The 25,376-nt window shown below is 40.1% G+C and overlaps 1 long non-coding RNA gene across 2 annotated transcripts in view; it reads left to right on the forward strand.

The window, feature by feature from the left end:
• LOC132958995 (uncharacterized) overlaps window positions 1–25,376 on the forward strand; it is a 110,132-nt gene that overhangs the window by 71,344 nt on the left and 13,412 nt on the right. Inside the window, exon 3 of one of the 2 annotated variants that reach the window (XR_009666856.1) lies at window positions 13,732–14,217. The exons of the other annotated variant lie outside the window; for it this stretch is intronic. This is a non-coding gene — a long non-coding RNA (uncharacterized LOC132958995). Of the gene's footprint in view, window positions 1–13,731; window positions 14,218–25,376 lie in introns of those variants that run through there. 2 annotated transcript variants of the gene reach the window in all.

A 25,376-nucleotide genomic window follows, 5' to 3' on the forward strand; every position in this document is an offset into this window, starting at 1 on the left:
TGGCAACTCAGCCCGGTACCTATGCTGGGGAAAGGGTGGGGGGGGACGAAGCACACACCCCTCCCCTCTTTCCTACCTCTTGCTCCTCTTCCCAGATACTACGCTTCACTCAACGTGCTTCTTCTTTATCAGCACTAAATGTTCCAAAGCTCAACTCCTCAACTCCCCTCGCAACAAATGCTTCCTTCTTCCCTCCCCCCCCCCCCATATTCTTATCAACACACATCTCTGCAAGGCAGGGAGGAGAGTGAGAAAAATTAAAACTGAAAGCAGAAATGAAATAACAGGATGGGAAAGAGAGTGGAGGACAATGTAAAGCATAAGGAAAGCCGAAGAGAAGGCATCTGGTGAGAGAGAGAGATTAAGATGGGGGGAAAGAGCAAGAAGATATAGAGTTCCCAGTTGAACGTTTGGTCTCCGAGGGGTAGCTGGCACGTTGTCAGAAGGTCTTTATACAGCTTCGTATGCAGAAATAAAGATGGAGTAGTACAGCACGAGTGGTATAACCATTTATTTCTATGTGATTACAGATTTGTTATTACCTCTGAGGTTGGGAGTGTGTGGTTTTATGAGCACATAAAGAATTAGGCATTAGGTGCCAAAAGTAGTGGAACATAAAACAGCTGATTTAATTCAACACAGAGATGCATTAAATCTGATAAATCCACCAATTAATGCACATCCATGTGTTAGCCTAAACCTCTAAAGCACTGAATGCTGATAATTTTGACTTGGGGGAAGTTTTTTAACAAACTTAGACACCCACTTATGATTTGATAGTTTTATTTGAATACCAATAGGGACAGTCACACAAGTGAAAAGTTACATTTCATTTTTTAAATGCAATAATCTCATCATCACCAACAAATTCATTTGTAATGTGCAATAAAGATGTGCAAATTTTTGAGGTCAAGTTAAACTTTCAGCTAAGGTGGGTCCCTGAGAAGGAATTAGCAAGAGTTAGCCAAATTTTGTAAGAAACGAAAGGAAAAAGTCGCTCTAACAAATTCTCCCTTAGCATATAGCCAAATTGAATATAATGAAAGCTAACTTTCAACCTATATTTTTTACCATCTCTGTACTAGTAGCTTGCTAGCTTAATTTGCTGGCTTAAATTAGCAAGGACCATTTATTAAAGAGTGCTTCAGAGAAAAGCGCAGTTTATTGTTGTCATGACAAATAGTAGCCTATCAGAGTCCCTTTCTCTTTCTCCTTCTTGGGGAACTAGCTTGCTAGCTATAGCTACTTAGGAGAAGCTCAAGAGACTGAAATCTATCACAAGACAGCATACTTTGTCATTGCTAACAGTACCAAATTACCTTTCTCTCATGTTTATTCAACTACCTTGCTAGCTATAGCTTGCAGGCTTAAGTTAGCAAGGGCTAGCAAGGTATTCACATGAGAACAATGGAGAAGAGTTGCACTGTTATCTTTCCCATTGCTTACTGCCTACAAAATGTGTCTGTAAGGCTTGTTAACCTAGCTTCTTAGCTGGAGCTTATTGAGGTTTCATTTGCAATGGGTAAATGAGCATGTAGGTATAAAGAGGTAGACTGTATCAGAGTAATGAAAATAAAATAAAGATTTTACTTTGACTTAAAATTCCTGATTGGGTAAAAGCATCCAGATCCCATGGGGGGGGGGGGGGCAGTTTCTTTATTTTCAATCTACATTGTGCATTACTTCTTTTTCTCTTTTAATGTCAACATTTACGACACATAATACACTGTACACTTTGAAATCAGGAGAGGAATAATCTAACATAAATCAAATAGTTTCCTCTGAGTTCCTCACGTGTTATACAAATTAACAGTTAAAACTTAGGAAGCAGTAATTCCCTGATCTCTGACCTGTGATAGATTCCAGTCTCTGTACAGTTCTTTGTACCCTATTATGTATTCTTTGATAGATATTCCCATTCTTTGTGCTAATTCTGTATATTTTACCCAGAGGTGCTGTACTGCTATGCACAGCTGCTTCCCCATCCCTTCCCCCATCTTACAATCACCCATTGCCCACATATCATTGACTTAATCTGTCCCAGTAGATGGCATGCTCCAACAATATGAATTATGAATTATTTAGTTCATTACAAGGCACTTGCATGCCTTTCTGAATACAAAAAGCCAAGAATTGAGTTGTTTTATTCTTGCTGATAACACAAAGCCGAGTCCTCTCTGTGAAGCTAGCTAGGTGTTTCTGCTCTCATTGAGAGGCGGCGGCGACTTTGAAGGCGGAAGGACTCAGACAGGCGCTAGTTAAACATTTAAAAAGGAGGAGGCCCACTTCAAAGGAATGGCCTCACACAATCAGTGTAGCCCTTTCCTTTTCAATTAGCACACAGTCTGCCGGGCTGGCGCGCTCACCTAAGGGCTGGGCTAAAGCCGTGAAATATTGATGGCCCCTTCTCGGCAGTGAGTGGAGCGCTTTGTGCTCCGTTCCCTCGGGTGAGTTTATGTATTTAAGATTTTTTTTGACGGCAGACAGCAGAATGGGTGATTTGTTTGTGTGATCAAAATGGGCGTGCAGTGACGCACAAGTAGTGGATCACACTAAATTCAATCCAAAATGTCTCTGCAAATACTCTTCTAACTCAGCAGCACATTAATCTTTTACCAGCGTAACACAACAAAATCGGTCTCTGTTAGATCAGATGAATCCCATGCCTCTCCATCTTTTCTTTCTAAGCCTGAGAGTGATGCACTTATTATTCCCATTGGTTTACAAATCCATCGACTCTGTTTCACCTTTGGCTGCAGTGTGAAAACTTGGATAGAGGGGCAACTTCTGTAGGAATCAAAGCCTTTTCGCCTGTAACCATTAGTAAACAAGACCTCATTATTTTCAACGGTGTTATCTTGCAATTATCAGAGATGAAGGACAGACATCTACATTGGTAATTACACTAGCTCGTATGTTCAACAAATTAACAGCGCTTGTAATTTCTGAAAAACGACCAACTTGAATACAAGTCTTGTATCTTGATATTTTGAAATCGGAACAGTGACCTTATTAGTTTGGGCCTCTGTTTTTGGGGCTTTGTAATTCATTTAAAGATTAATCTACTTTTGCTTTTCACTAATAAATGAGTAAAGTTGGTTGTTTATTTATCTATGAGACAACCATTGAGCGTTTTCTGCCTTTAAAGGCTTTAAGAAGAAGTAGACTGTACATTAATTACTCTGAAAGGATCTCATGTACATCTTCAAACCACTTTGAGGGGGAAATGTTTTTGCAACGCTACTTCTGACTTCTCTCCCACTCAGCAAAAACATAATCCTCAACATTTCCAGACCTACAAATTGGGGTTTCAAATAGTAGACAAGATGACACTTTTGACATGCATCCCCAAAGATGCCCTGACATTGTGTCAAGGTGTGAAGACGGAGAGCGAGAACAGCACATTGGATTTGATATTAGCTCAAGCTCAGGCGAGTGGAGGGGTTATATACTTAGTCATACCATGTCACAGCCTCTAATGGGGCAGAGAAATGATGCACTGATATCCTTAATTGATGGATTAGAAGCATATAATTTCCCGCAGAGAGAGGATGATCAAGAGAACGGTGGAGAGAGGGAGAGGAGCGAGAGGCAGCAGAGGGAGCAGGAGCTTGAACATGACCTGAACGGTTAATTGAATGGGGGAAATTCCCAGGATATTTTATTCAAATGAGGCCCGAAGAACAAATGAGGAACAGAAGAAGGGGGGTAAAAAGATTAAGGTATGAGCAATGTAAGGATTCTGGGGGCAAATTAAGCAATAAATAGAGTATGTCAACAAATAGTGATGCTTTTAAATTCCTATTAATGAAGCACAAATTGGTAGTCTAGTAGATGTTTGGGTTTTTTTTGGATTGATGTCCATTTTTCACTCTCACAGGAAGTTACACTGTCAACAATTTAAGCCAATTCAGTTACTTTTGGAATTCTGCTTGACCTTGGAACTTTGTTCAATCACTGATAAATTTCTGCAATTGGAAAAAAAAATGTTGTCCTCGTGTCAAATGCAATGCATAGAAGTAATAAATACCATGTAGCGTCACCTCTACACACATTAATAGTGTTGTAACGTGCACATCCTCTGCTCATTGTGTGTGCATATTATTGAGCATTTTAACCACAGACTGTTTAAAGCATGGACGTGGTCTCAGTGATATCACACATTGGTTTTTGAAGCCAAGTATTGAAGCCCAACAAATGCACGGTCCATTTAGAAATTTCGGTCTGAAAGTAACTTTTGGTCAACCTAGTAACAGGCAAAATGCTAAAGCTGAGCCGCCAGGCAAACATGTACAATGAGCCTACTTTGTACTGTAGTCTGATCAGTGGAGCCCAGCATTATGCACAACTCTTAGCCTTAGTATGATCAAAACTGATGGGTGATCAAAAGAATTCACCCATTGTACATTGTGAACCAATAAGGACATGAGTGATTGTTACCAAATTTTTTTTTTTTTTTAACAAGACTGTAAATATGTTAATTCCTGCTGACAAATTAGCTTTTTTTGAATAGGTGTGTATGTGTCTTCCAGGGCTTTTGGAGCCAGTCTCAAATGGACACTTCAGGAACTGCAGTTTTTTGCACTTCCAATTAACTTATTTTTTAACAGTGTTAAAAAGTTGCTGCTTAATCTTCACACAGTGATGTCCTAGAAGTGAAATCAGAATATGCACAGCTTGCTCAGCCAATAGAAGGCTTTTATTGGAGCGTTTGTCTCAGTTGCCAACAGTTTAATGTGGTACACAAAACAAAGGTGGCTCGATACATTGCAACTTGGGTTGCAACTTTTTAAAAGCTGCTGCAAAAGCTGACATTTTAGGCCACAACAATCACAGTAAAAATATGCAAATCCTTGAGGAACTCGTAGTTGATGGATGATGGAGTGGGTAAAATCATCACACCTTTTAATACATCAAGAGTGAAAGGTAGATCCACAGCGGAGATGGGGATGGATAGGTGGAGAAGAGAGGAGAGACCTCTAGAGGAAAGCAGCCGATCCCTGTCTAAAACTCCCCTTTCATCTGGCCCACACAGTGCCAGATCAATCCAAACGCCCGCCCATCATTAGGCATCAAAGACTTGTGGGAGGGGGATCCTGTCTGCACACAACTAATCCCTTCTAAATGTGCCTTCTCAAGGAACAAAGCTGCCATTACATCCACAATGCAATTCTGGATGATCTGCACTTTCTTGTGATGCTCTCTCGATCATCAAAGCAATCGAGCTGGGAAAGAAAAAGGAATAATTTGAAATGCAAGCTTCATTTCCATAGCAACCACCTGGTAACTCAGGGCAAATAGAGGCGACTTTAAACACGCACCTTTACTTTAAATGCCGGCAAATGTTAGCATCTCCAGAGAGGCAAGTTCTGGGTTTGAACAGTGCCGTTTTTAGCCCCAAGCTCCTGGTTCACATTGATAAATGTTCTGACACTGGCTTAGGGGACATGTAAAACAAAGGTCAACTGCAAGTGAAATCACTTCCATCGCAACAGATGACAAATGGCGTCGGTTTCTTGCGTTATTGTCAAGAGATTCTAGCCTTTCCCTTCAGTCCTCTCACTCTCTTTTCTGGGCTGTGTGTCTCTTACTGTTCCTCCCCGAAATCCAGGAATAAATAATTCAAGCCACAGATTTTTCACTTTATGACTGAATGTGATATTTATCCCTTACCCGATCTTGCCACCCACCAAGCTCTCTGAAGAAGCAAATAAAACACTGTATTTCTGAAACAAGACTTTGTAAAAAAAGAAAACCTTCAACATTTCACCACTCCAGGATCATCTCTTGAGCCCTGAAAAATGTTGTCTCAGCAGCACTTGAGTTCCTTTGTTTTCTCTTAAGTATCCTCCGTTCCCCACCCTCTTGTCCCGCTCTCCGCATTGTGCCACGAATCTGAGACGGTGACAAACTCTGACAAGAAAGCCAGCGATCTTGATACCTCCCTGCATCTCAATAATGGAGCAACTTGATATGAGAGCCTTGTTATCAGGACCCTCTTGGCTCACTGCGTGTTGCACCCCATCTGTCAATAAGGGGAAGAGGGGAAGAAGTGGGGGAGAAAGAAGGAGAAGAGGGGGCTATGGTTGGGTTATCACAGCAATGGGATTAATGGATGTGTGAGGTTTAAATTGGCTCCCGGTGACAGCGGAGGCCTCACCATGTTTCTATCAGTTATCGGCAGGTTTCCCCCCATTACTCAGTCTCTTTCTCTGTCTCTCTCCCCCTCCTTTATGTTTCCTCTCCCTTCTCTGTCGCTGCACTCATCTCTGAACCTTAAACCATTTCTGTCTGAAGCCCCCCACACATCAATCTCCTCTCCCCATCTTCACTCTTTGATTCTAATCCTCCAGCCAGTACGATGCCCAAATTAAAGACTATGATAGAATCCAGTAAAAGTACATAGCCTGGTGCAGGAAGTCAACTACATGAAGGGGCTGAATAGCTCAGTTTCCACCAAGCGGTTCAGTGTGGTCCGCTGTTTCGTAGCTGACGTGGCTACCCTCTGCTTACCAAGTAAAGGAGGGAATCAGGATTTATGTAACAAACCTTACCATACTGAACTGGACCAAACCAGACCGCCTGGTGGAAATGGGGCTAATGAGAAATGTCAATATTTGTTACCTAATACTGTTGAGCATAGCAAGGAAACGGATATGGAAGTTGTTTTTTCAGTTCTCTTCTGACATATCCCAAAATCCCTTTTACAACTTCTACAGTGGAAGAGTTTGTTGTTTTGGTCGGTTTGGCCAAGTTTGCACTCTTTTGCTCCTACAAATTGGGCTGGTACATAATAGTAGCCAGCTGACTAATGCCTGTAGCTAGCAGCTAGCAGCTAGCCCTGTTTCCTGTTTATCAATTACTTTGAGCTTTTTCCACTTTTGACAAACTATTTTTGGCATTATGTTTCAGTAGGTTTTTTCATCTGACAGCCATTATTTTTTAGCTATACCCATTTTAGCATTTGCACTTGCTAGCTGTTTCAGTTTGGGCTTCACTTTTAGCTAATCACTTGAACTGATTATACATTACATTTAGCTAATATTGTATAAATAACATTATGCAAACAATGTTTATCCATTACTTTAGCTGAATATTTATAGGCTAGTTATTTCTATTTTTACTATTTCTAGCTAACATTTTAAGTATACTTAATCGCTAACTACTTTGTTTATCAATTAGGGTTAGCTTAGTTGTTCATAGTATATCACTTTCTTTAGTCAAATTTCTGTATATCAACAAACTTGTCCCTAACCTTCAGCTATCCTTTTAAACTGTTTAGATGTTTTTATTAACGTTAGCTTTGCATTTCAACCTTTGACTAAATAGGATTTGTCAACCTTTTGCACCTTTATTTGCAATACAGCCATTTATACACAATCTCCATTACTTTCACTTTAACACTTGAAACGTGCCATTACTTCATTAATCTCAAGATTTTCGGAAGTAGTATTAGTGGAAGTGTATTGTGCAGTTAGCTTTTGGTAGCTGTCATGACACTAAAAAGTCAATATTTGCCTATTTTCAATCAAAGCTTCAGGTATGTATACGTATGTAGAATAGTTTGATTTACTCCATTATCTTTCAACATGTCCCTGGGCAGCTGCAGAAAGTACCCTCTGGGGTCCACATACCACTGCTTGGAAAACCCAGTATTGGTGCAAACATGGTTCTAAAAAGATGAGAGATTAGGTCCCATATGAATGCATTTTAAAAGTTTCTATTAGCTATGGTCTGACACTGTATCATTCAGAAAGAATTACTTTTTCAGAGATGTTTATTCACTGCTCCCTCTGCTTCTAAAGGTTTATTCATCTTAAGGAACCTTGTGCTCAGTGCAGCAGATGCGCTCGGAAGGAAGAAGAACTATCAAAAACTCCCTGCGGTAGTCCAATTACTTTTCACTTTTGTCACTCTGTGTTTTTACATTGAGAGAACTGGCGGAAGACGCTTTAACGTGCTAAAACCACACTCCATTTGGAGGGAAAAGAAAGACCAAAATACAGCCATTTTTTGCTTTCTACTGACTTGGCTCACAGTCACAGACGTTGCTAACTATGAGACATCCTCAGTCTTCATGGTGAGCCTGTGTTGATCAGCTCAGTCCTCTTTTTGTGTTCCTGTTTCTTTATGGCCCACATCCTCTCTGTCACAAAAGTCCCCTGTAGATCTTCTCTTTCCATTGAAAATACTATCAGTTCCAAAACACACACAGCGTACTGCGATGATGTTTGGAAGTAGTTCATTCATGTGCTTGTTTTTGTGTGTGTGTGGAAACAGGGCGTGCCATTCATATATCTGTGTGGATTCACAAACATCTGCTGCTGATGGAAAAAAGATACTAAAAAGCTTGGCAGAATGTGGAGAAAAAGTTTCCTGGTGAGGGAAAATTAATGCTGACAGTTGCCATAACGACTTCCAGGAAAATATCCTTATTTCTGTTTTGTTTTTTTTTGGTTTTTGTTTATTTCAAAAATGATTAAAATTATATTTCAGCTATCCTTAGGACATTCTGCTTGAGTTAAAACACAATCAGAGTTACAAGGCTCCTACCTGACAGCAGAGAATTTCTGGAAACAACATGTGTCACATCTTCATCCTCAGAGTGTTTTGCGGGCTCTTTCGTGACTGCGGCGTGGTTTGACATGTAATAGAGCTGAGTGCACGGAAGTGGAAGCCAGTGTTCGCTCTTTGTGTTGTTGTGTCTCGTTGTGGGAATGGGGTGAGCTGCATCTTTACACATGGCTTCCCCTCAGTGAAGGCGAAATGAAGGGGAGCCCTCAGGGCAAACACAAAGACAGGAGGATCTGGAGAGGTCTCAGATGAGCACAGAAACACAGAAAAACACACAGACACACACCTTAAAGACGAGCAATTGAAGAACATGCTAATTCAAATACACACAGAGACCTAATATGAAGAGCATCATGACATCTAGAACATGACTTAGTGTTAGATGTATTTTCAGTACCATGGATAGCACCCTATCCCTAGAGAAGGAAACCTGTGAATGAATAAGTTAATAACTTCATAGGATGTCTTGTCCCTGCTCAGCCTCACTTGTTCCTGACAACAATTCAGCAGCCAGTATGTCCTTCTTCTAAGTTGCAATTCCATTCTGGAACAGTCTGTTTTTGTTTTGGCCAGAGAAAGTTGGCGGTTTTAAGGCATCCCACATGGCTGTTTTAGACGCCCCTCGGTTTGCCAGATACGAGACCAGTTATCACAGCAAACCAACAAGTATTACAGCGATGGAAGCAGGCAAGCAAACTGGTTCAGATATAACTGATTCTACCCGACCTAATAAGGCTCTGCATTTTTCTAATAAGCTCCACGACTAAAAACTAGAGAAAATAGGATCAATATTTTAGAATAATATTCTAATTTAGAGCTGGCTAAACACTGAAGCTTCATTGTCTGTGACATGGCAATCTGCATGCACCTCGACTCTAGGGAGGAGAGGGCTGGGGGAGACGGCGCTCTCTAATGTCTGGAGTTTGGACTGCAGTACGAACATTAAACGCTAGGCGTCAGAGTTACATATTGCTCCTTTAAGTAAGTTGAAAAACTGGCTTTTTTACACATGCAAACAAAACCATTACAAAGACAATTAAATACATAAAGGACCTATCCTTATGACTGTACCCTCACAAAATAATGACATGTCAAAGGTGCCAAGATATCACAGAACATTATACAAATGCCTGGTGGAGTTATACTCCATTACTTGTGATGCACAAAGACTCTCCTTACACAACTATGAAAGAAATGTGACTGAAACTTGCTTTGCAGTGCAACCAATTAATCCAGTTGAATGAAGACTTGCAAAACAAACAAAAGAAAACAGTGATTAAAAAGAACGCCAAATTATAAGAAAGCAGCACACTGAAATATAGTTCAATTTCAAAATGTTAACTGGTACATGTGAGATGAAAGTTTATAAAATAAATACACAGACAAAACCAAATTCCACCAAACACATATCCCCTGTATCATCTTTTAAGATCAAAGCAGAAAAGTCAATAATGAAATACTTTTCCCTTAGCAACGAGCACAAAAGGCTTTTAAGCGTCTCCATCATTATTTTTTGTTAGTGAATTTATTTCACCCTGTCACCACTCCACCCCTCGATCTGCTGATGATTTGTTGGGATTTTTAGAGACAAAACATACTCATTGCACAGGGGGGATCAGGATTTTACTTCTACATAACATCTGTTACTAACTATTCCGCTCAGCATGCAAAATCAGGGCCCCTGTGGACCCGTTTTCCCCCTTTATCTTATTTATTTGGAGAAAGGGTTATATTGTCTCATACACCACAAGGTGCACCTAGGAACCTCTGTGCATGGCTAAACGGGAACTTTTATAGCCATCCCTACCCAGAATGGCAATTAGCTGCAGTAGACTGGGGAAAAACACAGAGCGGAGTTGGTATGCAGAGAGCTCTGCAAAGTTAATGGACTTTTAAATCGACACTGTGCGCCAAATTCCCTTATTAATGCCATCCCTGGTCCCTGCCCACGCGACCGTTGGATTTCAAAGGTCAATTCTCAAATGTCAACATAGGAGCGGTAAATAGAGTACACTTTTATGATGCATGCACTGTGTGTGGAAAGTATGTGATGGAAAGGAGAGGAGAGGTGAAGAGCAGCACTGATGAATTTAAACTGAGACAAGTATAAACTACATCCTGTGTGAAAATAGTAAGTGGTGAATAGATGGGACACACAAGTTTATCTGTACCCAAAATGTTCTATATTCTTTGCTAATATTCAAATAGCTGTGTTTTGAAAGTGGACGCCCTCATATTGCTAATGGACACAACCATTTGGGTCTTATTTTCATTAACATACCATTGTGGAAATGGTTTTTAATATTATGTGAGTCATATTCAAAAATGTCGCTATTTGCCAACCAAATGTAGTTATTTTAAAAGTAGGATGAGTGTCTGCAAACCCACATGTATCAAATTAGATGGGTGACCTGCACTGGTCACAAAATGAGGTAAAAGTTTCCTCCTGAGCAGTTTGTTTAAGTTGGTTGTCAACGGCCTTTGTTTCACTGAAGTAAACTGCAACAGCGCTACTTCCAGCCTGAACCAAACGTTTGTGTTTGCTTGTTTTCACATAGCTATTTATGTTGGCATTTCCACTGTGCATGTGTTTGCAAAACGCAGCATAGTCATTGGCTGGTACTTTCAAAGGAAGTTGTTACTCTCCTGGAGTTCTTTTGGAAAACACTGACCTTCTTTTCAGTATGACAGCTAGCCTTCTTGTCATTACGCAGCAGGTCCTGTTAGCATGATTAGCTAGGCTAGCTTAGCAACGGCCAAAACCTTAAGATTCATTGGCTCATGAACAGACAAATCAGTATTGAACTTTCACTCACGGTCCATAAGTGAAGTTTTTCTGTTGGTTAAAATATCGACAGCCTTGGCAACGACATTGAGTAAAGACGAATCAGCAAGCATGGTGTATTGTTTTTTGTTTTTTTTAATCCGTGACAGGGACTCTTCAAAACCGGTATTAGTGGGGACTGAACTTGAAAATGGGACAGTCCCAGTCAAATCAGCGGGATGTATGGTCACCCTACTTAAAAGTTCAAACAGTAGCTTCCGTTAGGTCTGTTAGCAGCTTTGAGCTAGGATCTGATGTTCACATAAAAATTAGCTAAAGTCGTGCAAAACACTTTTAAATGTTATTATTTTTTTATTCCTTATTCAAGTACATTTCATTTGAGTGTAAACTGTTTTACAGAATACCCAATAGAATGTGATAACATTCAAACACAGAGACATTAAAATTCAAGACAGTGTTTTCATTGGGTACTAAATAAGTAAACACCCCCAAAAGCAGAATGACTCATCAACTTTTTTTTTTTTGTTTCTATGAATGACAAGCTCTTTATTATTCAGAATTCCCATAAAATCAGTTCTTGTAATTGTTTACCAAACACAAGCACACGGGTGACAGGAGAAGACGGGAAAAATATATAATTTAATATCTTTTTAGATTTGACGGGAACTCTAACTTTGATTGTTGCTTATTTAAAAATGTCAATATGTCGCTGAAATACATTTTCTAAACCTGAGATTAACGACTTTTTAGCATTTGTTTTTATATACATATTCGTTTTTTTACATCTTAATTTAAGAGTTTGCTAGAATTGGCTAATAAATCTGTAAGACCTTTAATGTTGTTGACAAAATTGAGAAATATTTCAGCTACGGGTATAAAGTGCAGGTGCTGGGGGTGCTGCTTTTGAGATTTTTACTTAATGTTGACATATATTGAAAAGGCAAGAAAATCAAAGAAATATATTTAAAAAATATACCCTTGTATGGGTATAGGCCACTGGCGAAGGAGTGAATGACCAAACAAGTCATGGATTTCGTGATGCTTGACAGAAACATCAAAGCTGGTCATGGAGAGAGATTCTTATGATAGACGTTTTACAATGAAAGACTGGGTCAATGCCACGAAGTCAGAAGCTAGAGGGGAGACTTTATGCCTTACTGCAGATCTTAACGTCCAGCCTGGAGCTACAAGCTGCGAGTTTTGACCCCTCGACTTTGACACACAACGGAGCAAATAACGCCACGGGCCAAAGACGAGAATAAAAAACAATACATTAGTAAGAAGAATCCAGGCTTTGGTGAATCAGAGAATTTGGCTTTGATCAGCAGTAGGAGTACATTGGCCTCCAAACTGCTCTTAACAACTCTTTAATGTGTAAATCAGTTAAAGATTGACCTTTGATTCCTGCATTCCTCAGATCTGCATTATCTTTGGTGAAGAAAAGATGTGTAGTATTTTAACACAACATAATATGTATCTTGGGGGATTATGTCTGATTTATTGCTAGGAATAATCAAGGAAGACTCTCTCTCTCTCACTCTCTCTTTCTCTCTCTCAAAACAACTTTTATCATTGAAGTTAAGTCATCAAACTACCAAGTCTTTTTTTCCTGCATTATCCCTGGTAAGAAAAAATACTTAAAAAATCAAACATTATAAGGCTACATGTGAGTCCTGGTGGATTATTTCTTATTTATTGCCAAAAATGATCAAGGAAGACTCTCTTCATCTTTAAAACATTTAAATATCTGATCATATTGGTTATTTTAAATGTGGATATATAAAGAATAAAATAACACAATGCTTAATAATACACTTTTTTCGCAGGTTCCTTAAACAGTTTATAGGTTCCACTTCAATTGCAAATATATATATTTTTTTATTCCTGAACGGGGTTATGTAAAAATGTATTTCTATGAGTCTATTTTTAATTGCACAGGTTTAATTTTATTTCATGTAGGTGCTTATTTGAATCTTTCTTTCAGGTTAATATATAGGTATGGGAGGGGGGACAGCGGTTGTTTGTTTATTTGTAACAAATGTTTCATGTAGTGCATGTCTTTTGTAAACTGCGACTGGATGCTTTGAATTTCCCTCTGGATTAATAAAGTATCGATCTATCTATCTCAGTAAATAGTCAGAGTTCTACAAAGACACACTTCCTGTCCGGGTTGTCATATTCTGTTGAATTTGAAACAGAGCAGAGCCTAGTGGCGCTGGTGGTACGCTCTGGAGACGGACGGCGTAGTGCTTGGCGCTGATGGCCATCTGGGCACATGGAGTACTGTATGTGATAATTGGGGGTTAGGGACCTACCTTAATGCCTCTCAAAACCAACTTCCATCCACTATCTATACTGCTTTTCCCATTCAGGGTTTGCAGCGGGCAGGATCCAATCCCAGCTGTCATTGGGCGAGAGGCGGGGTACACCCTTGACTGTTTGCCAGTTCATCACAGGGCTGACATGTAGAGGCAGACAACCAGCCACACTCACACCTCGAGTATACAGGTCATTCTAGAGTCACCTATTAACTTAAAAAGAATGTCTTTGGACTGTGGGAGGAAGCTGCAGAACCCAGAGAGAACCTCTGCATGAACATTGAGAACATGCAAACAGCACACAGAGAGGCTCTGTCTGACGGGGAGTCAAACCAAGAACCTCCAGCGCTAATCACTGCACCACCATGCAGCCCTAAAAACCAACATGTTCTCCATCAACACATTGCAACCACATCTCATGTTTGCCCCTGTATACACAAAGAAAGTGCTGCTTCAAAAATACTTTGGTATTGAGGGAAGAAATATAAAGCAGCGAGTGCCAAAGGACAAGAGAACATACTGCAATGTGTAAAAAGAATAGGAAATATAGTAAAAGACAGATATTAGAAATGCCCTACAGCAGGCAGACTGTATCTGTCTATTTTAATTTGCTTTCCTAATTATCTGATTACTGCCTGTGCCTGTGGATTCATTCTCTTCTCTAAATATAGGCCCAGATTGTTCCAAAGCTGTGATCGCTCTTTGATTGTTTTCTGGTGAAAAGTGAAAGTGAAAGAGCCCTCCCTGTTTAATAAGAAAACGTCTTTCTGATGTTTTTTTTGTTTTTTTTTTAAAAAGCATTTGTTGTTAATATGCCCGCAAGGCAGAAGAGCTTCCTGTCCCACTTGAAAGCCCCCTCATCGGACTTTTCCAGATGTTTCTCTTTGCCCTTTTATCCCCTCGCTTTTGTTGTCGGCACAACAAAACAGCAGCGAAAGTTTTGTCTCATTAATAATTGTTTGCTCCCTCTCTCTCTCTCTGCCTTTGTGTTCGGTGTGTCTCAAATGCCATGTTTGGTGCGCCATGTTGGGATGCGGGGAAATGTTAATGTGGAGGGAAAGTTTTAAAAATAAAACGGGAGAGGAAGGGAGGAGGGAGAAGGAAGTGTCAGGATGTGTGGTGAAGGATGGAAATAAGGAGAGACAGAAGTAGAAAAAACGGGATATTAAGAATGCAACCTGCTGGTTATCTGGTTTAAGGTGCTGGGGTGAGTGTGAAAGTGGCAGCAGGGAACGCTTGTCAAAGGAGATTTGGGTCAACATGTAGCCGTCTCTCTGGGACATCATGGGAAATCTACGCTGCTTCGATTCTACATACGTGTCAGATTCTCCTTGTTTGCTTATTGATTTTGTGTCTCAGCAGTTTGATTGATAAGCGGGGCACAATTTCTATTAGTTTCGGTCTTCCAAAGCAACAAAAAAAAAGGGACAGGATGCTTCTTTTTTTTCAAGCAAGAGCCTGCTTGTCCATGTGACTGTGTTTGTGCGCTCGGAGGCAGCTGCCTGTCTGCCATTGTCTAGACAGAATCATGTGCCTGCATACTGAGAGAGGAGGTGACATGCCGAAAGCTGCCCGTGTTGATAATTCTCCCCGACATTCATTTGCTGTGACAGACCCCTAAAAGTTAGTTGCAGGAGAAACTTTTTTTTTTTTTTTTAAATTAAAGTTATTCAGGGATTCAAAAGCGAAGTGATGATCAGCTTTTCCAGCATAAAACACTCAACATACATAAGCAGAATGACTTAAGGGGATTATGATTATTATGCGTTCAAAGTATTCAGTACAATACTATCAACTGTATGCATGCGCCGCTTTGTCTTTTTTGGGCGTTTTCCGCCAAGCGAGACAGGATTAATGTCATTAATGCAGGGGCGTTCACATGGGTTGGGTTGGGCTGGGGTGGCACCCCCCCCCCCCCCCCCCCCCCCCCGACATCATGTGAAAAGAATTGGCTGTTTGGTAGAGCCTCTGGGAAGAACGCCAACTTTTGGTGCTTCCAGTGTAGCTATAGCAGATAGTGACAGATGACCTCCAGCCAATGCTTCCTTTTCATGTGTTGCCATTGTTTACAGTCCTCGTAGCAACTTAAGAAGTGTGAATGAAGCTGGTTTTGATACACTACAACTAGGTGCCCATGTTCCAGTTTTCCTCCATACAGCCAACCCTACAACCCTGCTGAATGCTATGCTGCTATGCTTGTTACAATCCAGTACTAATCGACCTAAGGCAGAGAAACTGTAAAGCAGACACTCAGAGTACAGACACACAAACTGTCAATTTGCCATTTTAACATAGCTTTGTGGCCTTTTTTTTACTCTGACTTTTGGAAATGGATATCTTTTAGAGAATCAAGCATTGGACATTAATGTGTCCACTCTTCTATTAAATTCTACTACTTAACTATGTTATTGTGAAGGCCTCTGCTATCTGCTGAAGCTAACTATCCAACCAGCTGCACATCAATGACCTTAATGAAGTTTACTGAGGTTTTCCTTTTTTGTTAAACTGAAAACAAAACAAAAATGACCTTATTAACAGAAAACAGTGAGGTAGTTGACAGTGCATGTCTGTACATGTTAAACACAAATCTAATGTAGTCACAAACACAGCGCTAGCATGTAGCTTCTGAAAACAAATGAATGGCAAAATTAGCGCTAGCTTAGTGATTAGCATACACATCTTGATTCAACAAGAAATCCTTACATTTACATGCATTCAAAAGTACTTACAGACATTGCATTAGCGTGCAGGAATAAGAAGAAATATGTAAACCTACAGAGCTACAGGTCGTGCTGCGGCTGACCTTCTGGTGCCAGGCCTGCTCTGGTAAGGCAAGTTTAATGAAAAGCGAACTACAAAAACACCATAACGTGGCAAGCTAGATGTCCTTAAACACAACATTGTAAGGGGCACAACAGTTACAGCATGATACAGTTCTGTCAATGTTTGTGCATGAAAAGTCTGACACACTTGTTCCCAGCAAATTCTAAATCCCCTGCATCTCCTCTCCATCTGTAATGGAATCGCCACACACACCATCCCCAATCAGCCCCCATAATGCCTCGCTCTCCTTTTTTGCCCCCTGGTTATGGCTGTGCCACGCTATAATGGTTCCCTCCCTTATCTGACACACAGTTATGCAAATATTAGGTTCCACCCGAATATCTGGTGACAGGAGTTTCTCTCGCTCTCTCTCTCTCTCTCTCTCTCCTTTTCCCCCTGATTATGCAGCGATAGGCTCGCTCGGCCTGGAATAGACGACTCGCGTATAATCGTGATTAGTCATATCTCGTGTTCGCAGTGATGTAAAAGCCATCACTGCCTGGTTTTTATTGTAGATGGGCGTGTTTCTGTTTGTGTGAAAGACATGCGGATGGACAGGCAGAGACAGATGGAGAATTCTTTTCATGCCACTGGTTCAGTCTGTAATATGCTATGCACCCTGTTTGCTAATGAGGACTTGTTGATTCTAAAAAAGCTCCACAAGCAGTCACACATTTCTTTATTCTGCTATTCCATTAGAGTGAATTAAACACTCTGACCCAGAGAGACACACAAACCCACACAATCAGAGCTGTAAATATAGATTTTAATGGTAAAGTCAAACCGACCATTAACTGTTGCTCAGCGGACTTCAACTCGCCTGACAGCAGTTAGCGGTCAGATTGTGATGCTCAGTGACATGTCATGTCATGGAGACTGACAGAGACCCAAATTAATATTAAAGACAAATGCCCAGAAAATAAAAATCAGTCATGATGCTGACACCTACAACATCGTTAAGGCGAACTCACAGGAAGTGACGTCACTAACTTAATTAGGAAAGTGTAAAACGTATTTAAAGGTATATTGCTTGCTGCAAAATAGACATACTGTTGCCTTGGAAACCTTGCTTAATGGTTGACAAACTGCCTTCTTTCATATTCTGCAAACACAGCAACATTAGGATTAATTTAGTTTTGGCAACATGGTGATTGTAATTCCAATGTCATCTTTTATTATCTTTGGTTTATCTGGTTTATGAAAACGTTTTCAATAGTAGCAGCCTCATTATCAACTACCTTCAACAGCTAGCTGCGTACTTTGTTTGGCTTTAAGTGCTGCCAGCTAGCTTCTAAGACTCTGTCTGTTGTTTGGTTAAACCATCCGGATGCCACATCTTTCTATTTGCCATTATTGGTGCAACCAGTTGTCCCCTTACTCTTCTTGTTTTGCATCTTGGTGCTACTAGCTAGCCGCTAACTCTCTCTGTTTGGTGCTGGGTGGGTAGATAATAGGAGCTAACTCTAATTCACCATCCCAATAAGCTAAAGGATGATGAAGCAATGCAATAAGAAAAGTACAGATTTAATACCTTGATACAAAAATGCTGACAAATGCTAGGTGTTTCCACTTTCGTTTACGTAAAGAGGCAAGTCAAGAGGAAGTCCATGCATTCCTATGGGAATCTCAGGGATATTCGATGTGCCTGCGAAACTCCTTCCCTCCTTAATATTTCGGTCCGGAATCTGCCTCAAGTACAGTGCGTTCAGAAAATGTAACCTTTGCGCTGGATTTCGGGGATGCCGTATGACTGTGTGCTAGCTTAGCTAAAAGGCTGCCTAGATTACAAATCGTTCCCTTCGATTCAGTTGCTTATGTTGATTGTAAAGCGAGTTTTTATGATGAAAAATAACTTTTTTTAACTCTTAATTCGTTTGGTAAAACTGATAAAATTAGGTAGGCTCCATCAGCTTTCTATCCATCTGTAAAGAAATGCACTTCCTTGTGTAGGACAGTGATGGCATCATTCGTATATTTGGGGATCTTTGGACACCAGTCACATACATAAGTGGAAAACGAGGTGTTGATTTTGGAGTAAATGTACAGTTTCAACAAAGTATACTCCAAGACAGTTTGTAATTTGGAGCCACAATGTCTGCCAGGTACAAGGAATGCATATAGCAACATTAACAGTCTGTGTTATCATGTTGATATTGGCAGCCTCCAAATAACTGCTGTTAGATAATGTGCTAATGTGAATTTTGTCGGTGAGGTGAAGCCCTTGTGGCTTGAGTCAGTCAGGTAATGGTGCCAGCAAGGCTGTGGACAGCAAGATTGAAGGAGGTAGCTGAGAAGTACGTGAGAAGTAAAATAACAACCAGCTTCTTTCTTTCTCTCTCGCTCTCTCTGGTACACACACACACTGCCTGCTTCCTCACACACACACAACACACAAACTCCATCTCCCTGAGGGGTAGTGATCTGTGACTCCTCAATGTTCTGTGCACATCTGAGATGACAGCACACACAACATGGCCAGCGCTCCAGTCTGGGTTCCACATGATCACCCACAGCAGTACTGTACGGCAAACAAGATACAACCACACTGTGTACAGACAAGGAAACAGGCCAGGACTCCCACTGAATCCCACAGTGTCACACTCAGACCTAGCCAAACAGTATGAACAAATAGTTATTGGTTTGCGTTGGCCTGCTTTATAGTCAGATATTTGACCTCCAACCTTTAATACAATAAAAAAGTTTGATAGTCATTTACTTCAGTGCCAGACTGAAGTAACTTATGACCCTGATGCTGTTTTAGCGGGAAGAAATTTCCCCAATTTGGGTTAATCAAGCTGACTTAGTGGACATGACACTTTTCCCTTGGATCTTGCACCAATTGTGCATTATTAAAACCATCCAGTGATACTCCAAAAGAGGCCTTTTTAAACAAATGATTTGCTAACCATTTCTGGAAACCAATGGACCAATGTAGAATGTCAATGTAAGTCTACTGATTAAGAGGGGGGAAAAATATCACAATGTACCAATATCAGGGCCAATAATCTGTATCTAAGAGCTAAAATATAACCAGACTGCTTACCAGTCCTGCAACCATTTTTGTGTTGGTATGACCATGAAAAGTTACTCCAATGCTTTCTAAGACAATTAACTATGAATATTTACTTTATAATGCAATGACAACCAAGTCTAATCAGTTGGGGTCTTGCATATTGATTTTTTTTTTTTTTGAGACATCATTCTTTTAAAGATCCTTGTGTTAAAAACCTAGACCTTGCTACTCTCACAAAGAGAGTGAGATTAGTTCTTGTATATAGCTCAAGGGTATTTGGTTGAACCAAAATCTACCATAGTTATTCTTTCCATAAAGTTCACATTGAAAACAAAACTTAACAGCAGGATCTTGCATTATTTTTGTCCATGTTTGTTCATTTTAAGAGAAAATCAGTGTGACCCACAGATTCTGTCTTTGGTGGGAAACAAACATTTGGTGGGAAACAAACATTTCCATCAGAGTATTTTTTTTCTAAATGAGTCCCCATGACACTCATTACAATGTAAGAGAAACGCTGTGATGCTGGCTGCTTAAGAAGGTTCAGATTTACTCTGCATTCGGGCTGATTATACGGGAGCTGTGGGAGAAGTTATTCTCCGTAGATATGATCAAGGGTTTCATGAAACATGTGTTTCGCCTGCGATTCCTGGATGTAAATGTGTACATTTTATATCTCCTATAATTTAAAAAACCCTGAGACATTTTTTCCCCCCCATCCTTATTATCGGCAGAGGAAAGGAGCAGACCAGATTCAATTTGAGCAGAGGTAGTGGATCATGAAAGCATTCCACCATTCGGTAACAAATTTGATATCCGTCTGGAAGTCAGGACCCAGAACGGTGGTGTTGTCAGAGAAAAAGTAAATGTTGCTTTATTTGCCAGTCCAACTCCAATTTCACATCATTGCTGAAACTTTTTGGATTTTATCACTTCTTCTGACTTTTTCTAACATATTAGCCCCTAACTTCCCAGTAAATCCTTATGGATCTACTAAAAAGTGCACTCATGAAATTCAGACCAATTTCACTTACAGAATTTATGGAAGAGAAGCCATACAGTAAAGAGGACTGAGGGAAAGGGACAATCTTTTCTTATTTAGTTTCTCCTTTTATAAGATCAAGTGTTTGGCATGTCGATACTGTCTTCAATACCGGCCTGTTTATATTTCATAGCTTTTTGCTGCAAACAGTGCATGCATGAAACTTAATAATATTGACAGGGGTCCGTTTCGTCTCCGTCATCAATAACGGAATTGTTTTCTTCCATGTCCGCCTCGCACGGTGATAATAAATGCTGCCAATGCAGAAGCTGGCTGCAATATAGACACTCTTGAATTTCCCGACAAGTTTGATCAAATTGATTTCCCCCCCTCCCCCAAATCCAGAAGTGAGAAGAATGAAAGAAAATCTCCCCTTCTTTCAGTGTGAGTTTGCTCATTTCTTCACTTAATCTGTTTTCCTCAGCTTTGGCTGCAGAGTTGACTTTTCTTTTTCAATCTAGGCTTCACTTTTCTTTCAATTTATTAAAAATCTTCTGTTATACTGGGCCTTTATCAAATTTGGCCTCTCCCAGTGATACAGCTTTTAATAACAAGCCAACAATTAATAAATAAAAAGCTACTTTTGATTGCCTAAACAATGTGTGTTTACTTACTTTCCGACAAATGCACTGGTGTAATTAAAGAACACTTCTTGGAATGAAAAGAAACCAGGGCCCCCTCATGCTCTTAAAGGCTTGTCTTTGTTGTTTCTTCCACTGAAATGTGCTCTCTAAGACTTCTCTTTTGCTGTCCCAAATAATGAACAAGTTTCCTTCTACAGTAGACCTGATGTTGTGCTCCCTTGGTCTTTTAACACTACAACAATCATACTGCATTATACATTTTTGGATACTCCACACATTTTTGTGGATGGAAATAAAATGATACTGAGGCTTCAAAAAAGAGAAAAAAAAATACTATTTTTGTGAAAACTTTAAGCTTCACATTTCTGACAGGGAGACTCCCATGGCAGCAGAGTTGATTGACATGTGAGAACAGGCACTGCTAAGGGTTGTCAACATCTATGGACTGCTACTGACTGTAGCACAGCATAGTCCTGTAGCCAAAAAAAACTATATTTTTCAACAGGCTTATCCTGTGTTCTAACCTTATTTGTATTTTCCTAAATTGAACATTTTGAAAGAATTGTTGTTATAGTAGTACCCAACACAAAAATTGGAATGCTAGCTAGCTAGGCTAAGTGACCTCTACTTGTAAATTTCAAATAGCTAGCTAGACTAGCTTTCTACTGTACCTACAGGCTACCAAAATGCTGTCTTTTTGTTTGTTATTTAAACCCCTGCTGAGGCTTCACCACACTCTTTTGCACAATTAGAGTAGAGTTTATTTCAAAAACACAAAGGAGAGCTAAATTATATTAGCTGTCTCTTGTTTACTGCATTGGTTTCAAAGATGGTAATTGACAAAATGGTTTTAAATTTCTGATACCCATGGCAGAAGCTACAACGATTAAGAATTAATAACCAGCCCGCATACTGTCAAGGCCTTCTAAATTTACTTGAATTTCTTTTCCAAATAAAAATGTAAGCTAGCCAGCTTGGCTTACTCACCTCAACACAGTGTAAGCTAGCGAACCTAGCTTTCAAACATCACAAATGATTAGCATGTTACGTTTTTCATGTGAATTCAACAGCTGCTGAGTGCTGGGAAGCTCAGTGTTGTGTTTTTGTCACACAGTAAAAGAAGAGAAGAGCTGTTGTGGGGTTGTCACCATGTGGAGGTAACATATCAATCAAGCCTGTTACATCAGGTTTACGCTATCACTTTTTGATGTAAATTCTGTAATGCTATGCTACTTTTATGTAAACTAAATTTGTGTCTGTTACCCGTTACCCCATCCCTCAAAACACTGAGTAACTTGCATACAAAATTATAGGGTTCTGGTAACACCCTGAAACAAAAGGAATATTAGAAAGTATTTTAATGGTTGCCAACAAAGATAGTGTATCATACCAATGAAATACCTAAAGCCTAATCTTCTTGTTTCAGTAATTTCAGTTCTGTCAAAATAAGAACAGAAGTCAAAACAAACCTTGAAGAAGCTGATTACTTTGCGAAAGCGAATTCTAATTTCAGAGCGACTTGTTTATTTGGTCTGTGTTAGTGGAACTATGCGGCTTGACCCTCTTTTTTCCACAAATATCTGGCAATTTACCTGCCTGCCTGCATTCCTCCTGTCAAAGCTTTTGAGATCTGTGGATGGGAAGAGTTGTAGTGAAGCATCAGGTTGGCAGGATGCCTGGGAAACAGCAAGAGGGGGGGAACAGACAGAAGTACAGAAATGATGGAGCGAGAAGAGTGGAGGACAAGTGAAAAATGTGATAGCGGCGGAGGTGCCAGGGGAGTCCGACGATGCAAAAAAAAATGAAAGCAGAACAACAGGACAGAGAGCAAGGATGGAAATAAAAAGCGAGTGAGTAAGATGTGTTTAACTGCGGGAGTTTGTGTAGGAGTGATGGGAGACCCTGCGGGGCCCCGAGGTAATCTGCAGGTTTAGCGCGCTAGCACTCCAGGACCTCGCAGGTGTGCTGCAGCGGAGATGTCACAATAGTTGTTTTTCCACACACAAAGACGTAGAGGCACACAGAGCATGAACAAGAACCCATAAAGTTCCACTGCAGATTGTAACCCTGCGGTCAGCTTCTCACCTTGTCATCTCCAAATTTACCTATTTCAATAAACACAAGCTACAAGTCTCCCACTCCTCCTCTTGCCGTATGTTTTCTTCTTTGTCTCGAGATGTGCTGGCAAGCGATATTAATGAAATATCTTTGTTGCAATGTCGTAAGCAGAGACCTGTAAACACCATCTCTCATTAAGATAGAGAATACGTACTGCACAGACAGCCCATGTCCTTGGATATCTGTCTTCATGCACTGTAGACTATTTCATCAGATAGTGCTTTGTGAGCTGTCTCTCTGTGTTTTTGTTTACCCCTATAGTAGCGCACACTTCACATGCAATATTTGACAAACTCACACACGGAAAAAGACAAAGATTTTTATATAGATTCCTGCACTGTGATGTTTCCCAGTTCTCTCGTTCTCTTGTCTCTTTCTATTGTTCCAAGAGAGATGAAAACAATGAGATTTAATCATCCCATTCTCCGCTTGCAAACAATTAGATTATGGCTTTGTTTTCTTTCAATCTCATAAGAGAATCTGACACCATTCTTGCCCGCAATACGCACTCATACATTATGGAGATGGCGAAGCGTGCTTCTGCTAATAAGAATTGACAGGAGCTGCTGCAGAAATAACAAGAACAGACTTCTCCGGAGTCTCGGGTCCCACCCAAAACGCAGCGCCGCCACAGACACGTACGCTCGCACACACACCGGCGTCAACACACTACAGCAGTGGGACATCCACGAGACATCCTCATCAATTATGAAGGAGCTCTGAGTACCATCCATTACACCCAATCAGCTGGAGAAATCACTGTTTTACCACCATTAGCATTCCTCTATTCATTAGGAGACCACAAACACACAAATCTGCACACACATGCAGACAATGCACCCGATGAGCCAGGATGAATATGGAGGAACTAAACAGTTTTCAGAATGCAAAAGAAACCAGTTCCAGTCCCTAGTTTATTCATGACCTGAATAGCATGCCTGCACAAACAAGACCCGACTAATGTTAATTAAGCAGAAAAAAAAGGCTTGTTAGAAACAGAGAGAGAGAGAGAGAGAGAGAGAGAGAGAGAGAGAATGGATTAGTCCAAGGACGGCTGCAAGGAAGTGTTCGATTGGAGTTGAGAGTTATAGGGAAAACATTGGCAAACTTTAATACTTCAAAGAAAAGGAGAGTACTGAAGGAACAAAGGAGTAAAAAAATCAGAAGACAGGAGGATTTGGTTTCAATACACCGCGGTGAGGAAGAGCCAGATGAGCGGTGCTAGGCGGCATGCCATTGTATTTTTTGGCGAGGCCTAAAGCAGTGGTTCCCAAACAAGGGGCTCCATATCTCAAAAAAAGGCGTTCAAAGACAAATCGAAAAAGATTAAGGGAATCGGGGGGTTCTGTGCTTTTACATCACAGGATTATGGGTATTTGATATATTTTCCCTTTCTTGTGAAGTACTAGATATTTAACCATTGCAAGCCCATTTGATGAGACACCTTGAATGAGGAGCCAGAGAGATTTAGTTGCAGTAATAATCGCCATTGAATTAAACTTAAATTCACAAGATAGCCTCTGGAGGTGCCAGGGTGTCGTGGTTAGCCGTTTGTTACAGATACTTTAGCGGATGAAGCAGTTCGGCAACGTGTTGCTAGGTGGACAATTTCCTGCAAACAGTCGAGGCCTGATGGACAATACTCCAATGGAGAGTACCAACATTGTTGTCATTTGCCTTGTGATTCTTTATCTACATTGAAATATCCATTTATAGTTGGGCTGTCACACAATTTGTTTTAAATCAGGATTATTTGCAAAATTTCAATAGTTAATCATATTTAAATAAATTTTATATCATATGTTGGAAATTCCATTATTTTGCATTTAAAGAAAACACTTTTTTTTTGAGTGTTTGTACTGTCTGAGAGTGCTTTACTAGCTCTTTATATTCAACCCTGCTTTTATTTTGAAACCACGGAAAAGGGAACTTGTTAAGGATTAAAAATAAATGAAAACAGTTAAAAGGAACAATTAAAAAGTGAAATGTTTAATCAAATATGATGTCAATATACCGTAGAATTTTTTACATTTAATTTTGGGGCTTTTATGCCTTTTATTGTAGAAGTCAAGGAAAGAGAGAGAGAGAGAGGGAGGGGAGTGATGTGCGTGAAGAACCA

This window comes from Labrus mixtus, chromosome 23 (assembly GCF_963584025.1).
Source record: "Labrus mixtus chromosome 23, fLabMix1.1, whole genome shotgun sequence".
NCBI lineage: Eukaryota > Metazoa > Chordata > Actinopteri > Labriformes > Labridae > Labrus > Labrus mixtus.